We start from the raw sequence: 5,458 nt of genomic DNA, 5'->3' as shown, positions 1-5,458 counted from the left end.
TGTGCATTTCCCGATTTCAGCTCAGAATTTCGAGCTGAAGCTGGCATTCATCCATATGTTGCGGCAGTCTGCACAATTCAATAGTTTCGCCGATGAGGATCCAAATAGTTATATAGAGAGCTTTCTCGAGGCGTGCGACATGATGAAGATAAATGGGGTTACCGATGATGCCATCAAATTGAGAGCCTTCCCATTTTCCCTAAAGGGGAGAGCGAAGCAGTGGCTACACTCATTACCTAGAGCATCGATTACTACTTTGGAGGAGATGGTAGAAGATTTTCTAGCCCGTTACTTCCCTCCTGGAAAATCAGCAAATCTTAGGAATGAGATCTCATCCTTTGTTCAGTTGGAATTGGAGTCTCTATTCGAGATGTAGGAAAGGTTCAAGGAGCTCCTGAGAAAGTGCCCGTAACACGGATTCCCAGAGTGGATGATTGTTCAAACCTTTTACAATGGTTTGAACCCAAGTACAAGGCAACTCTTGGATGAGGCAGCAGGAGGTACCTTATGTAGCAAGACCCCCGATGAGGCCCGTTAGTTGATTGAAGAAATGGGGTTAAATAGCTACCAATGGAATGTTAGGGAGAAGAAAAAGGTGGCCGGTCTCCATGAAATTGATGTGGTAACTTCATTGGCGGCCCAAGTAGAGAATCTGAGTAAGAAGTTAGATCACTTAACTTCAAATAGAGTGGCGGTCGTGACTAATTGCGCTGGTTCTGGTGGAGAACATGCTCCCTCCAATTGCCCGATCTCTATTGGAGATGTTTTTCTGTGGAAAATGTTGATTTTGTAGGTAATGGCATGCGACCTCAAGGAAATCCATATAGCAATACCTACAATTTAGGTTGGAAGAATCATCCTAACTTTTCATGGAGTAATCAAGCTCCACAAAAGGCCATGGGACCACCAGGTTTCCAACAACAACAAGCTCCTCAAGTGGAAAACAGGGACTCAGGTTTGGAAACCCAAATGAGTGAACTAGAGAAGCACTTGACTAGATTCATACAATCTGCAAATACAAGGTTTGAATCAGTTGAGTCTACACTTCGCAGCCACACCGCCTCTTTGCATAACCGTAAAAATCATGTGGGGCAAATTGCAAAGTCTCTCTCCAAAAGGCCACATAGAAGTTTACCAAGCAACACAGAAACCAACCCTAGAGAGCATGTGAAGCCGATCACTTTAAGAAGTGGTCGTGAGGTTGAAGGTAGGCTTCTGAGTGAGAAGCTAAAAGAACATCCACCCGAGGTTATAGAGGTTGAAGAGGGGACAAGCAAAGAGAAAGAGGTGGCACCCCCACCTTTCAAGCCAAGAATCCCTTATCCCTCTAGATTGAAAAGTGACCAAGGGGATGAATAGTACAAGAAGTTCCTGAGTTTGTTCAAGTAACTCCATATCAATATTCCTTTTGTTCAGGTGTTGGCCCAAATGCCTAAGTATGCGAAGTTCTTGAAAGACTTGTTGACCAATAAGAGGAAGTTGGAGGAGAGTGCTTTAGTGGTTTTAGATGCTTCATGCTCGGCAGTGTTGCAAAAGAACATGCCGAACAAGAAGAAAGGCCCGGGAAGCTTCATCATTCCGTGTAACATTGGCAACTTAGGTGAGGAAATGGCATTGGAGGATTCAGGGGCAAGTATCAATGTCATGCCATACACCTTCTTCCAAAAGCTAGGCTTGGGAGAGCCTAGGCCTACTCGGATGACTTTACAGTTGGCGGACCAAACGGTGCAACATTCGAGAGGCATCATCCAAGACGTGCTTGTTAAGATGGACAAGTACATTTTTCCGGTTGACTTTGTAGTGCTAGACATCGATGAGGATGTAGATGTGCCCTTGATACTTGGGAGACCGTTTTTGCGGACTTCCAAAGCATTGATTGACATGGACGACCGAGAACTCACACTAAGAGTTGGAGATGACAAGCTCACATACCACCTTGCTGAAGCCATGCGGCATTCTCTTGATTTTGATGACACTTTATACTTTCTAGACACTACTGATGAGCTTGTAGATGAATACATGCAGGAGATGTTCAATCCGGATCCATATGAAGGTTTGTTCGACCAAGAGGAGGGACATGAAGATGTAATGATGCATGGGTCGACCGATGAAGTACCATCTACCGTGGGCATCTTAAAGAAGTTGCTCTGGAGAATGATGAGGGCTAGAAGACGCCACCGGAAACACTGCAAGGCTGTTGGAGACGTACGTGAGCCAAAAAAGTTGGATGAACCATTGCTAGGTGGTCCGAAGCCCGATAATACACACTCTACCCTCAAGAGACTTTGCACATCATGCTTCCAAGCAATGGATAAGAGGGCGACTTTCATTTATGAACCCCGTGAGGTAAGACAAGATACGTCAAGCTAAGTGACGTTAAACAAGCACTTCTTGGGAGGCAACCCAAGTGTTTACTGTTTCTTATCTTTTAGTTTAGTTCGTTTGCATGAATAAATTATTAAATGTTGGTGTCCTAACTTTCAGATGCTTGTGCTGCGATGTTATTGTGGGTTTTTAAAATCATCGTGTGTTTTTTGAGGAAATGGCGGAAGTTTGGTCATTTGGGTTCTATTTCATGTTTTTTATTGGTAAAATTTGCATAATAGGGCAGGCTCTGAGTGTGTAAACATGTTTAGAGAATTTTTGCAGAGCCTGCAGAATTTTCTAAGGCATCAAGAGAAAACACATGGGCGTGTGGAATTTCCACACTCCAGTGGAGTTGCACGACGAGCTCATCCAGAGAAGGCACAGGGGCGTGGGGCTGTCCCTGTGAGTGACCATGTACTGTCACACGCCCATGGGTAATTTCCGCACGGGTGTGTGGATCCCTGCAGAGTTGGGTAGATTTTCCCGAGAGGACACAGGGTCATGGACTCGCCCCTGTGGGCGACCTTGTGAACCATGCACGGGCGTGGGTAATTTCCACACGCACGTGTGAAACTCTGCAGAGGAGTTCTCTCTATCCAGAGAAAATACTGGGACATGCAGCTGCCCCTGTGAATTGGGCATGTGAATGCTCATGCCCGTGTGGAATTTCTGCACGTGCGTGTATAACACTTAGCATTTTTCTCGGATGTCCAGAGAAGCAACAGGGGCGTGCGTCTTCCCATATGGGTCGGATGCACGGGCGTGGGTATTTTCCACACGCCAGTGTGGATGGACAGAACGCCAAGGATCATGAATCCTTTTTTAAAGAGGAATCATTTCTCACTCTCTTCACGACCTCTATTCGGTTGAAAACACTCTCCAATCATCCCCCGACCTCCTAGCACCAATTGGGTGGATTTTCCGGGAGTTTTTCCTGGCCAGTTATCCATTTTCTTATCCCATCTTATTGGTAAGCCCTATTTATCATTTTCTTTGCCAATTCATGGTTTCCATCGATTAATTTGGTTAATAATGCTTCGTTTCTTCAATTAGAGCGATGATTAATGTTTAGAACGAAGCTAGAAGCATTTTTACATTGTATTTTTTAGATTTTGGTAGCGCGGCTGTGCGGTTTTCACGCCCCGTGGTTTCACACGGGCGTGCGGAAATTCTACACGACCGTGTGGATTTCTGCAGTAATATTTTCTCAACTTGTTTGATCAATCTTGTTTCAAATTTTATAGATTATGGCACCTCGATCGAAGAAGTAAGCGGATAAGAGGCCACGTGAGTCATCTACTGAGTCTGCGGGTATGAGATTTGCGATTCTAGAGCATCAGGTTCGCTATGAGCACTTGTTGAAACTTCGTTTCGGGCAGTCTCAATTCCTGGACAAAACTATACTGCGAGATCTACAACAGGGAGATGAGCTCCGTGATGAGGTAGAGGATCTTGTTTTCAGTAGGTGGTTGGCGATAGTTATTGACGATCAGAGAGCCAGCCATCCGAGAGTTTGCATTGGAGGTATGATCATCATTCGAGTTTGATAGATCATACGCGAGCTTCGACAGTTTGGATACCATCTCGGGCTCGAGTATTTGGACACCACCATACCTTGAGCATCACTCGCCGATTCTACTTGGCTTGTATGAGGAGGTATTCACAGACACTGAGGAGTACGCTAGCTATCGAATCGATTATACTGGAACCTTGACCCCGCAGAGAGCTTACACAGCGTTATGTGGTCAGGGTCAGTACGAGCCGTGGGTGTCCTAGGCCACGTGCCTTTCCCGACCTGCAAACAGATATTTACATGCCATCATGAGTAGGTCAGTGAATGGCCGTGGTGGCAGCACTGGTGTTCTGAGCCGTTAGGAACTACTGTACTTGTACTCGATGAGGCAGCGCGTACCGATTCACTTAGGGCACATCATGGCAGAGTACATCAGGCATCAGGGGCATTATGCTAGACTGGGAGTGATCTTCTCAGTCCCCTATATTACAAGATTAGTGTTGGTCATGGGTCTCTTGGATTTGATTGGCGGGGCAGAGAAGACGAGTATACCTGCTTCCCTGAGTCTAGAGACGATGAGGCTGATGGGCATGATCCGCAGGGTTAGGACCGCGGTTTCTGCGTTAGTGTGACCAACTCCAGAGGTAGCTGAGGATGAGGGTGATGAAGCCGGGGCATCTCAACCCTCTCCCATATCTCAGCCAGCCACGATGGAGACCTAGGTACCTCCAGTAGCAGAGGAGCCACCCCCCGTGCGTATATTTTCACTATCTCGAGCTTATGATCGCTTTGAGAAGCTCGAGAGCACTTTGGGGGTGATACAGGCTGAGGTAGTTGAGGCTCAAGCCAAAATTGCAGAGATTAGGTATACGCAGGCCACTCAGTACACAGAGTTCATGGTATATTTCGATGTATTACAGCAGATCTTAGAGCGCGACGTCGCCTCATCGTTTGTCTTACGGCCGAGGACTCCCTCAAGCCCCAAAGAAGCAGAGATCCGCACCCTCATCCCCTACCCAAAGACCGGTAGACCCACCATGTGTTTCACTGAAGTAGAAGACCAAAGTACCGAGCGTGACACTGACATTTGATTTTGTTTTTTTTACTCTTCCTTTCTTTTACTTACTTTGCATTTTATTTTAGACTTGTTCACTCAGAAAGGATTCTCCTTCTGAGTCTATGTTCATTTTGCACCATCGAGTTGTATTCACTACTATATTTTTATATGCACTCGAGTTATTTTGTTTTTGTTTTATTTTTGATTATTAAGATTCACTGAACCCCCTTGTGTATGCGTGCAGATGGTCTTGTCTTCTTGGGAACTGAGACTTAGTCATGGGCACGACTAAGGTGCTGAGGCACTTGGCCATGTGAGCCTTTCAACCCGTCGGAACACTACTCCCATGGAATTAGCTTCATCAAACACAACACTAGGAGTCAGCGGAGTACTGTTTTGATTGCTTCTCCCACATTTGCTTTTGAATGATATACATTTGGAGTGAGCATGCATGTGTACATTGAGGACAATGTACAACTTAAGTGTGGTGGGGGGAGTTTCATAGTGCACACATCTTTTCT

At 45.8% G+C, this 5,458-nt stretch overlaps 1 non-coding gene across 1 annotated transcript; it reads right to left on the bottom strand.

The window, feature by feature from the left end:
• Positions 1-313: 313 nt before the first annotated feature.
• Positions 314-420, bottom strand: LOC120267940. The gene has a single exon (XR_005538633.1). It is a non-coding gene; the product is annotated as a small nucleolar RNA R71 (small nucleolar RNA).
• Positions 421-5,458: the final 5,038 nt, after the last annotated feature.

The sequence above is a fragment of the Dioscorea cayenensis genome, chromosome 1 (assembly GCF_009730915.1).
Source record: "Dioscorea cayenensis subsp. rotundata cultivar TDr96_F1 chromosome 1, TDr96_F1_v2_PseudoChromosome.rev07_lg8_w22 25.fasta, whole genome shotgun sequence".
NCBI lineage: Eukaryota > Viridiplantae > Streptophyta > Magnoliopsida > Dioscoreales > Dioscoreaceae > Dioscorea > Dioscorea cayenensis.
The sequence above is the reverse complement of the archived record's forward strand: the minus strand, read 5'-3'. Positions and strand labels throughout refer to the sequence as shown.